Source organism: Silurus meridionalis, chromosome 28 (assembly GCF_014805685.1).
Source record: "Silurus meridionalis isolate SWU-2019-XX chromosome 28, ASM1480568v1, whole genome shotgun sequence".
Taxonomy (NCBI): Eukaryota; Metazoa; Chordata; class Actinopteri; order Siluriformes; family Siluridae; genus Silurus; species Silurus meridionalis.
The window spans coordinates 15,814,176-15,825,676 of record NC_060911.1 but is presented as its reverse complement, the minus strand read 5'-3'; the positions used below and the strand labels follow the sequence as shown (position 1 = coordinate 15,825,676).

General features: G+C 39.1%; 1 long non-coding RNA gene across 1 annotated transcript; it reads right to left on the bottom strand.

Annotated features, from left to right (window-relative positions):
* Positions 1-1,111: 1,111 nt before the first annotated feature.
* On the bottom strand, positions 1,112-6,741 carry LOC124381607. The gene is made up of 4 exons (XR_006924893.1): positions 6,645-6,741; positions 6,302-6,461; positions 1,357-1,529; positions 1,112-1,166 (listed from the first exon to the last, which is right to left on the bottom strand). It is a non-coding gene; the product is annotated as an uncharacterized LOC124381607 (long non-coding RNA).
* Between the last annotated feature and the right edge of the window lie 4,760 nt (positions 6,742-11,501).

Below are 11,501 nucleotides of genomic sequence, written 5' to 3'. Positions count from 1 at the left end.
CATCGGCTCGGTCGTTTCTCTGCCTAAATAGGGCCATTTTCTTTCTTCTTCTTTTTTCTTTTCCTTCTTTCACAGATCAGCAGTGAGGACTCATTAGCAGGACAAGAGGAAGAAAAAGACAAAGACAAAGAAAGAAAAAAGTGTGGGATTAATGAAGGCACATGGCATCAATACACTTTCTCATTGTGTTGAAAACTGCACAATAACACACACACACACACACACACACACACACACACACACACACACACACACACACACACATTCCATCGTCTGTGCATTCACCCGTTCGTACATCCGATGCATAAAGTTTTGTCATTCCAGCACTTACCCTTCTCCAAGTCCAATCATCCTGAACACATCATCCATCTCATCCCGCTCTCGATCCCGCACCGGTCCTTTCACAAGCGACAAACGTTTTTGTGCAAATGATGAACATTAGGTTTGTGCATCAATTTTCCTCCGACTAATTCGAAATAAATTAACAGCAGCACTTTCATTTATTTCTCCTTGGCACCATTAGCTTGTTTTACACGAACTTGAACAAGGAGACGCAGGAGGGAAATGTGAGCACGATGCGCCACGTGTCAAACTAAGGCACAGATATAAAAGTAATAATAATAATAGTCACAGATACACCACTTATATCAGTAAACAATGTGCGCTATTCCTGATGTCTATGTCGATGGAATACTTTATTGATCCCACAGGGAAATTGTTGCTGCTGTGCGTTGGTCAGGAAACAAACCCAGGCTCAGTGGTTAAGCCTCTGGATTACTGATCAGGAGGTCAGGGGTTCAAGTCCCAGTATCACTATCCTGCCACTTTTGGGAGCAAGGCCTTTAAATCGCACCCTTTCTGCGCTCTTACCCCCAGGACATAACACAACCTGGATTTTGAGGTCGGGTGTCCACAAACGTTTGAGTGAATAGTTTATTTATTTGTTTCCACATTTAGGCTTGTTATAATTACTCTAGTGGGAAGATGCTCCACTAGATGTTGTTGAGATTCATTCATCCACATGAGTGTTAGTAAAGTCAGGTACTGATGTAGGTAAGGAAGTGAGGAGACCAGTGGAGTGCAGTCAGCGCTCACATTCATCTCAATAGGTTTGGACCTCTATAGCAGGAGATCTTCCAATCCATGGAAAGCAGATCTTCATGAAGCTGCCTTTGTGCAAATGGTTGAAAAAGTCTGGTGTTAGTATACTGTTTATGCCTGACTGTAATCGTGACTTATCAGTGCAGCAACAAACATTTTCAGGATGTAATGGTTATGTTTTAAAAAATTAAAATAAATAAATAAATTAAGCCTTTCAAGTAAAAAGACAGAGAGAAGAAGAGAGATTTCCATTACGTTGTCATTTTGGCTTTAGCTCGCCGATGTCCTGGCCGTTCCCTTCTTGCAGACAGCCTTTGACAGAAATGAATAGAGGCATCTGCTCCGCTTGAAATCTTCACCAAGAAATCTCGGAGCCCTTCAATAAACCTGACGAATTACCGCAAGACATCGGAATTCCAATCCGCAGTCTGCGAGGAGGAGAAAACGTATGTGACGTTGATTCATTAGGTCTGGATGAGAACAGACTGACTGGCAGACCTGGAGGTTTGAGAAGGTGCATTTTTTTTCACTGACTTTGACCCTTATTGATTTTTTTCTCTAGATCCTTCATGTACATGTTTGGACTTTTTTTTATTGAACCATCAGTGTATATGGGAGGTCTCAAGATGAGGAGGAAGGCAAGTTGTGTCCTGACCAGAAGATTAACCCTGACCCTGATTTTCTAGATCAGATAACAGATTCACAATTTTAAAATTGAGAGTATTGTTTACATAAACCTGACCACACACCATTTTCCATCACTATGGCTCATGTTAAATGTTCATCTGAGCTTCACAAACACTTTCCACTAGATTTCTAGGCATGTCTGTGGACATTAATGATCATTTGTCTACAACAGCATCATTAGGATTAGGTAATGATGTCAGGATGTCATGAATTTCCTGATTCCAGTTGAGAAAGGTGTAGAGAAGATTGGAGCTTTGTGCAGGAAGTTCTACTCCAACCTTCACATTAGCAACCACTGAGCTGGAACAGATTTGAGTTACAGCAAAAGCATTTTATACAAACACGTGTATTGTTTGGGAATGAACTCCATAAGGGTGTAATCGCAATAGGGTGCACATACTTTTGGTCATACAGTGTTGCTCTTTCAATGGCACTTTTATGTAAAATTGTCACATGGAAAATGTGAGGATCAATATTTGTTTTTTCCTCTTAGCTCTTTATAGTGTTAGAATGTAAGATATGATGACTATCTCACACAATGGACACCTGAGCATCACTCTTAAAACTTCAGCTCTTCTCCAAACCACAGTCCAATAATAATAATAAAACAATAATAATGACCTCCTCTGACTGATTAACAGCTGAGAAATGCTGCTAATTTGATGAGCAAATACTGCATTTAATGCCTAAAGAGACCATTGGGACAGGTATCATGCTGCCCCATGTTCAGGAGAACAGGATGATCGGTGAACAGGATGTTTGCCAGATTGAACTGGATTAAAAATGTTGTTTTTGGAGCAAATCATCAGAAATAGATGTGGCAATATAGAAAGTGTATCTACGATGCCCCATTTTACATTTTACTGATTAATACTTCCTGAAAAAATACAAAAAAATCTAAATATATATAAACTGATATATATAATTTGTTCCCATTTTTGGTTTTGAGTCAAGTTTCAGATATTTTGTGGCTAGTAATGGAGCTGAAACCTGTTGACCCTGATGTTTCCTAAACAAATGTGTGTCTCAAACCAGCTGCTAAACCTTCTGCTGATTACGGGGTTACTGGATACCAGCCTTCAGAGTTGTGAAGGTTAGCTTCTTCACTTGATATTTATTTGAGGCTAGATTGCTATTAATGCCACCCTGCAACTAGAGGTGCTCCTGTAACTCGTGTTTCCATTTTACATGAACATGATTGATGGATTCCTATTAAAAATGTAATCCAGTTACAGTGAACTGTACGTCTAGTGCATCTTCACCTGGGATGTCTTCTCTCAGTAAAGGACAAAACCGGTCTCACAGCATTGCAGCGAGCGAGGACGGGCGAGGCGATGTGAGCCGTGGGGCTTCATGTAGCCTGAATAAACTTCTAAAAATGACACGGACCCCGTGATGTGTAAGTGCTCAACTGGGACGGAGCTGTCAAGAAGATGAATTCGTGGCATGGTGGAGGGCTTTCATTAATGTAGCACAACGCTGCTCTCCGCTGTTTAAAGATGACACTGAGCGTGGAGCAGACAGCTCGTCCTGGTGGCTCATTCCTAGCGAGGTCTTCGTTACGCTTTTAAGAACAGCCTCGGGAAATTTCCACGCCATCGAAGCCACGCTGATGGAGTTTGTTTTTCCCTCTTCATCTTAGAAGCATGTCTAAATAAACGCCACTACTGTCTCCCAGTCATTTGGGTGATTGTGAAATCAATCATGTTACCCGTTTTTCTGCTTTCTAGAGTTTTCTCTCTATGCCCAAATTCTTATGAACTGAACTACAATTCCCATTAGCACTAGCAGGTAACGTCTCAACCAGCCTTACCTGACAGTTTCACCATGACCAGCATCATTATATTCGTTCCTGCACTTGGATTTGTCTCTATTACTTCTATATACTGTATGTGTCAGGATTATGTTTTTGGACTACAGTTTCCTTCTGCCAACAAACTCTCACATGATCACCGGATCACACTGTCTTGTAATTAGCACATGTATATAAGTATCTTCACAATCGATGTACCAAATTTCTAGAAAGAACAAGAATAAAAAGGGAGGTAGAATATTTGAGTTCTACCACTGGGACAGGTATCACGATGCCCCATGCCTAAAAGAGGAACAGTGAACAGGACAGTCAGTTCAAGGTTTCCAAATTGACCTACTATATACAACTAATACAGGGTGCACCTGCGCTGCTCGGCCCCCTAATAATATACCATTCACGTCCCTGTGAAAATGCCCGTTGCTATAGAAACGATACCCAATCCGAACCAGCGCAATTTTATAAACCTGTGCTATTGTCCGAGCTGCTGTCATAGAGAATTAATCAACATCACTCTTTGTCTCAGGTCTTTCACTTTAATGAATGAATCTTGTCTTCCGCGTCAGGTTTTGGTCTTTTTGTTAGATAAGGTTTTGTTTTCTTTGCAATAAAATGATCTAAAATATAAGATAACATTTTTTCGGCTTCTCCCATTAGGGGGTGCCACAGCGGATCATCCGTATTCGTGATCCCATGTTCGATTTGGATGCCCTTCCTAACGCAACCCTTCCCATTTATCCGGGCTTGGGACCGGCACTCAAAGTGCACTGGCTCGTGCAACCCTAATGGCTGGGTTTGGTTCCCTGACCGGGGATCGAACCCGGGCCATGGCGGTGAGAGCGCCGAATCCTAACCACTATACCACCAGGGAATCTAAAATGTTTAATATAAATCTTAGATAAAATAGTTGTATATAAAATACATTTCTGCATTTGAACCCACCTCTATGCATATATTTTACATGTGGGTTTTAATTTGATTATGATGTGGAATGCTGAGTATTGCGGTGATGTCACGTGACATTATTGGCCCCGCCCTTTCGGAAAACTACACCAAACATGGGCGTGTGACGTATCGAAACACTCATCTCACCAAGCAGAATTGTGTTTTTAACCTTGCAGCAAGGAAACCCGTTGATATTTTAGGCATCTAACATTTTCTTCAGGAAATGTCACATCACAAATGGTTTGTTTTCTGTTTATGCAATTTTTCCACAATATTTTTACATGCATTTTTATTGCAAATTCACTGATCTTTAGGATTTTGCACTTTTCATATATTTTTATTTATTTTTTCATTCGATTTTATTGCATTATAAAAGTTAAATGTAGGTCTAATAGCTAACGCACTTGAGCCACTTAATCAAGTCCCAAATTCAGCAAAACAAATTTGGACTTCCAGGAACATTTGATGTCCCAGCTCCCTTTTTTTCTCTTCACCTGAGCACACGGACCATTAACGCCGCCCGTGGGCGTCGCGAACCAACCTTTAATCCAAACTTTTCCGAAAGAGACCAGTCGAAAATTCTTTCAAGCAGACACTTTATTCTAAATGAAGTTCTGCTCTTCTGCTCTCCATCACCGGGGCAGAGGTGATACCTCAAAGGCAAAAGCAGATTGAGGTGCTAGATCATTTCACCTTGCTAGCCTGTTTTGCTAATCGCCTCAGGTTTCTGGTGTTGGAAGGGAGAAGTGGAGTACAGCACCACTGTAACATGATAAATTACACTTCGAATATCCACTAGGGTTTTTCTTTTTTTAAATTCATGCTATTTTAAATAATGGACCTCTTTATGGTTCAATGACTGGACATTAGGTTTGTATGGACAAAAGGTTGTGGACAACTCACCATAAGATTGGTATGTTCTGTTACACATTTAGTCTCTGTTTGCTCTTATAGTAACCTCTAAGTCTTCTGGAAAGATGTTCCACTTGATTTTTTTGTGGAGATGAATTCAGCCACAAGGGTGTTAGTAAAGTCAGGTGTAATGATGTAGGGAGGATGAGGAGACCTAGGGTGCAGTGAGTGAAAAATTCATTCCAGTTTCAGTTCTATAGCAGGAGCTCTTTCAATCCAACCCATTGAAAGTATATCTTAATGGATATCTGAAACACTTGGGTCTTCTAGGTGCATGGAGAATCTCATGCTAGCACATACAAAGATGTTACTATTTCATGCCTCCATGTTTGTGCAATCCTTTGATAAGAACCACATCTGGCTGGAAAAATCAGGTGTCCGAAAACTGAGCATGAATGTCAGCTTCGAGAGCATGTCTTAAACCCGGGTCTCTAGAGCAAGTGACAGAAAAAAAATATTCTCAAAACAGAACAAACAAATGCAATAGAACAGGGAGACTCGGAATGACAGGAGACTCCAGGAGACTAGAGAAGACATTAGACTCGGGAAGACAGGAGACTCAGGAAGACATAGGGTATAGCAAAAATGGGAATATTGCCCTCGAAAAAGGGGACAGAAAAGGGGAGATGCACTCAAGACAGACTCAGGAGCCCACAGTAAATAAAGCACTAGAAAAGGGTACAACAAAATGACAGGACCGAACATAGCAAAACTATGGAAAAACCCACAGTCAGAAACCCAAACAGCACCCTCAGCAAAGCTTGTGAACGGTTAAATCACTGTGCTCAGGAGTGGAGCAGCGCCCTCTCTGGCACCCTCTGTACAGCTCATGATTAAAGAAACCACCTTGTTGGTGCTCGGGAGCAGAGCAGTTCTCTAGCTTTGCAGCTTCGCCTGTCAGGAGACTCAGCAAAACTCAGGTAAACAGGAGATTCAGTTGGACAGAAGAAACCAGGAGACTTGGAAAGACACGAGAAGCCAGGAAGATGGGAAAAGATTTGAGACTCTGGAAAACACAGAGCACAACAAAAAGGGATAATATAGCACTTGAAAAAGGGGACAGCAAAGGGGAAGCACACTCAAGACAAAGACACTGGAACCCACAGTAAATATGGCACTAGAAAAGGGTATCACAAAATGACAGAATCAAATGTAGAAAAACTATGGAAAAAAACCTCCAAACACTTACAGAGACTCAAACACAGAGGACGCGAAAGAGACTCGAAAAAAGGCAAAGGACCATACACACCAAGACACTGACAGGAGACAAGACAAAAACACTCACAAATACCATGAACCAACAGGAACCAAACAAAAGGGGAAAACTTAAAAACACAAAACAAAAGAGGAGCAGGTGGGAGACATTAAACAGTTAGGTGCTCGGGAGTAGGGAAAAGGGAGTAGGGAATAGGGGCCCAGTGGTGACATCTGGTGGCCAAATACAAAACAGCCCAATATGTCAAGACATATGTTAGAATATGTATTCAACTTGTTCTGACTTCCTATGATGAACCCCTACATGATCAGTACTTTAAGATGCTCTTTCCTGTTATTATGTTCTAATAGAAGTCAGGTTATAAAGTGTCATAGTAACCTAACCTATGTCAACCAAATATGAATGGAAAACTAAGAATTGTGTGTTTTTTTTTTTTTTTTCTAACAATTGACACATTACATATAATTATTCATGTTATATTTAAAGTTTAAAGCTCAGAATATTGGGCTTAATTTTTTTTTTAAGCTTGAGTTTACTAAGAGCATGAAATGTTATTTTAATTTGAATCAAGCGCTCTGTGAGCCATGTGAAGGTTTAAACAATCCTACACCTCACAGGCGAGCGCTTTTTGAAGTTTCAGGGTGACCGACGAGGCCGACGAGGACATTTAATAAAGCAGCAAAAACATATGAAATATTAAAAACCTTTCAATGTTAAGAATTCATCAAGAAAAAAAAGCAAAAACAGGAGACTGTAACTAATATTACTCATATCTACTCTGCCTGGATAAATACATTTTATATAAATAATGCATGGACAAAAGTATTGGGACACCTGAACTTTCCAGCTGTATGTGATTCCTCAATACTATACAATTGTATTGCACCTCTTTGGATGCAGCAGCATTAAATTTTCTCTTCATTTGAACATGGAGACCCAAACCTGTTCCAGCATGAAGGTCTGCTTTACATGGGTTGGAGTGGAAGATCTCCTGCTATAAATCCCATTTAATGCGAATGGGATGCATTTTTCACGCTGATCTTTTTTTTAGGCCTGGCCGATAGAACTTTTTGTTGGCTGCAATGATTGGCCAAGAAAAATTCTACATCAGATGTAGTCCAGCAGTGCCATCAGTAAAAAGTTAGCAGAATGAAAAATTCTGGCCAAAAAAACAAACCTCTGACATGAAAACAAGGCTAAGCTTCTGAATTATGTATGAAACCAGAGAAACTGGGGGCAGAAAATAGCAAGAGGTGCTCTGGAGTCAAAATCTGAATTATTTGCTAAAGCCAGAGACATCTTGTTTGCTGAAGTGCTGGACAGTGTCACAATAATGAGTGTGTGCAGGCAACAGTGAAGCATGGTGGAGGTTTCCTGCAATTCATTTCTGCAAATGGAGTTGTAGATATGGTCAAGATGAATGGTGCCCTCAGTGCTCAGGTGTCTGATTGGCCCCCAATTTATTCCGCAGCAGAACAACAACCGCAAACATACAGCCAACACCATCTTCAGTGTAGAAGAAAAACAAGGAGTCCTGGAAGTAATAGTTTTGGCCTCCATAGAATCCTGATCTTAACATCCTCGAGTCTGTTTGGGATTACACGAAGAGACAGAAAGATTTGAGATTTTGATGCTGTTTTGCAGATGAATGGTGGCCACACCAAATATGTGATCTGGATTCTTCTATGTTCATTTGCTATTTATTTTGTATGAATAGAAATTCACACACTCTCAAACCCATGTTTATTTTTATTTTTTTCTTATTTGCTCTAGTGAAGACACCTATAACATGACACAAGCTAAATCCATCACGAGGGGTCAGATAGCTCCTCATCATCACCCTGCTGTTCATCCATCATTCCTGAGTGGATACGCTTGCCTGTGAGCGCTGAATGCTAACAGCTGTCGATCAATCTTGGTTCCCAAATCCTGCTCCAAATAGAATCTATTATAGATGAGTCTTAATTTAATAAACACCTCTTTTCCTCTGGATGATCAATATTCACAGCTACGAATGTTTAGTGGGGAGACATTGGAGAGAACGAGAGAGTAATGCTTTTTAGCTTTGAAACAAACCTTCACAATTCTCAGCCTGCAGTGCTGGAGATCCAGAAACACACACGTTTCCCCGAAACATATCACAAGTAAATATTCAGACATTTGTGATAGTTGTATAAAACTCCTCCACCTTTATTCCATCTATACGACTGGAGCACCGGCACTGAAGACATGCTACATATAAATATACTTCACAGCTCCTTCTAAATACGCTTACAGTATATCATTATATATCTAAATATTCTTTATAAATTATATTATAGAAGATATATAAGCATAAGATTGGTACAGAATGTGACCGTCCCATTCCACATGAGTTCCCATTTTCTGTTATAATATCCTCCATGCTGGGAAGATGTTCCACTGGATTTTTTGGAGATTTGTGAAAAAAGTCAGGTAGTGATGTAGGTGAGGTGAGGTGAGGTGAGGTGAGGTGATTATATATATATATATATATATATATATATATAAATTAGGGCTGTCAACTGATTTAAATATTAAATTGTGATAATTTGCATGATTGTAGGGAGTTAATGTGATTAATCGCAACTTCATTGCACATTTGTATCTGTTCTAAATTTACCTTAAATTTATACTTTTAAAGTTTTTAATACTCTAATCAACATGAACACGGACAAATACAGATGTTTTATGCAAATGTATGTTTATTATTAGTGAAACCAAACTCAACATAGAGCATGAAGACTAAATATTTTTGTAAATGTTTTAAAGTAATTGTGGTGTTTTAAATGACGCAAATCATCAGGACACCAAACGGAACTTTGGCCGTGTTTCCACACGGACGTTTTTTTGGTCACGATTTTGGTGCTGATTTCAGACTCTGCGCATCAGTAAAACAACTGTTTAGTGATTTAAAAAAGATTTTTTGGTGGAGTTAATTGATTTTTTTTATATCTGAGTAAAGAAAGGATGTTGTGAATAAATGTGTTGCGTTGAAGGTTTTAATTTTGCCTCTTTTATATGTCTTTCTTTCTATCTTTCTTTATTTATATTTGTAATAAGAATGGTCAAACAGAAATGTGCGCTGCATTAATTGCACGCTAGTGAAATTAGTGGCGTTAAAACAAATGTGTTAATGAATGTATTAACACATTAATTTTGACATGAATTTTTATGTTGCCACAAAACTTTTTCGATTGTTTTTAATCAGATTTGCACTGAACTGCAATTAATCCCAGCCAATTAGCAGAGAGTTTTTTTTTTTATTTATATAAGTAAAATAAACTTTGTTATTCATTAAAAAAAAAAAAAATAATAATAAATTATGATGAGAGCTGTGGACTCTTCTGGGAAAGTTTATTAATAACTAGTACTAGATGTCATTACGAAATTATAACAATTAGCATAAATGGACTCGAATCAGTTTAAAATCATGTCGTTTTCAGTCATAAAGATCATCTGGGTACAATTCTGTTCGTAATTAATGGGGAAATTAAAGCTTACTAATGGATTCCTAATGGATTTTGTACTTTTGCACTACAGTTTAAAGTAAAAATCATCAGCGTAATTAATGTCTGAGGAGCCTGATAATTACCCGATGTCATGAACAAGGGGGGAAAAAAAACAAGTTCTTAATGCATCAGTCAAATTTAAGGCAATTATCAACATTCCTTTTCTCAGTAAAATGGCTCCCAAGGTCTGTTCTGTAATGAAGTGCTGCTGATGGTCCACCTCGGGGTGTAGATGAGTAAAAAAATGTCCTCCTGAATCAGACTTATGGCTCTGTCATATCCGTGGGAGTCTTTGGAGATTTCCAGAGGAAGGGGTACGGCTGGACGGCCGCACATAACTGTGCTTTTGAAGGACACATGAGATTGGAAAGCTTTTGGGATGGATGACATTGTCAAGAAAATACAGAGGTGCCTCGAGCCCACGGATCTACAGTGAATGATAAATGTGGCATGTCGGAGCACACGGGACTGAGAGCTTTAGGTTTAAGAGAGAGACTGACACAAGGGCAGGAATGTCTTGAAACAACCACCATAATAACTAAAAAACAGAGATCTGGCACTGACTCTTTAGCCAAACAGCCTCGATCTGGGCTTCCACCAGGCTCTACTGAACATGGGATCTGTCTCTGTGTGTAAATAATCCTGATTGTGTTACAAATAAAGAAGACATTGCAAATTGTTTTTATACGACATCAATTATATAATAAAGTAGATGACCATTTTTATCCTTTTACTGTAACGCCTCGGAAAATGAGTCGATTCTTTGTCATGTTACTGAAAACTCCTGCCTCTTTTTCTATTTCACTGTTATGAAGCACTGACACTGGAGACTCCTTTTATAAAAGCATAAATATTCAATAAACATCATGGTCTTCTTCTTGTTTATAGTCACTTTATATAACGCCATATGATTTTGTTCTATTTTTATTACATTGCAAAGGGTAAAAGGAAACAGAGACTACATTTCCCAGCAGCTGCTGCACACTCAGATGACGTGTTCTGATCACTCACATCGGAAATGCATTCTTCTTTAATTAGCGCATGTATACAAGTTTGACCTTTTTCACATCACTCTGTCTCCCATTTGTCTTTCAATGCTTCTGATTGTGCTGTTGGTTTTGCTCATGGTCAGGTCCCCCCCCCCATATTTATTCAAACATATTACAGTATAATAAACGTGTAGAGAACACAGCGTTCCACAAAATACACCAAAACGCTGTGCAATGTCATTTTTAGACACAGAAATTTTGTATTTATTTAGTTTATTTATTCATGTTTTGATCTTTTTCAATTTGTCTTT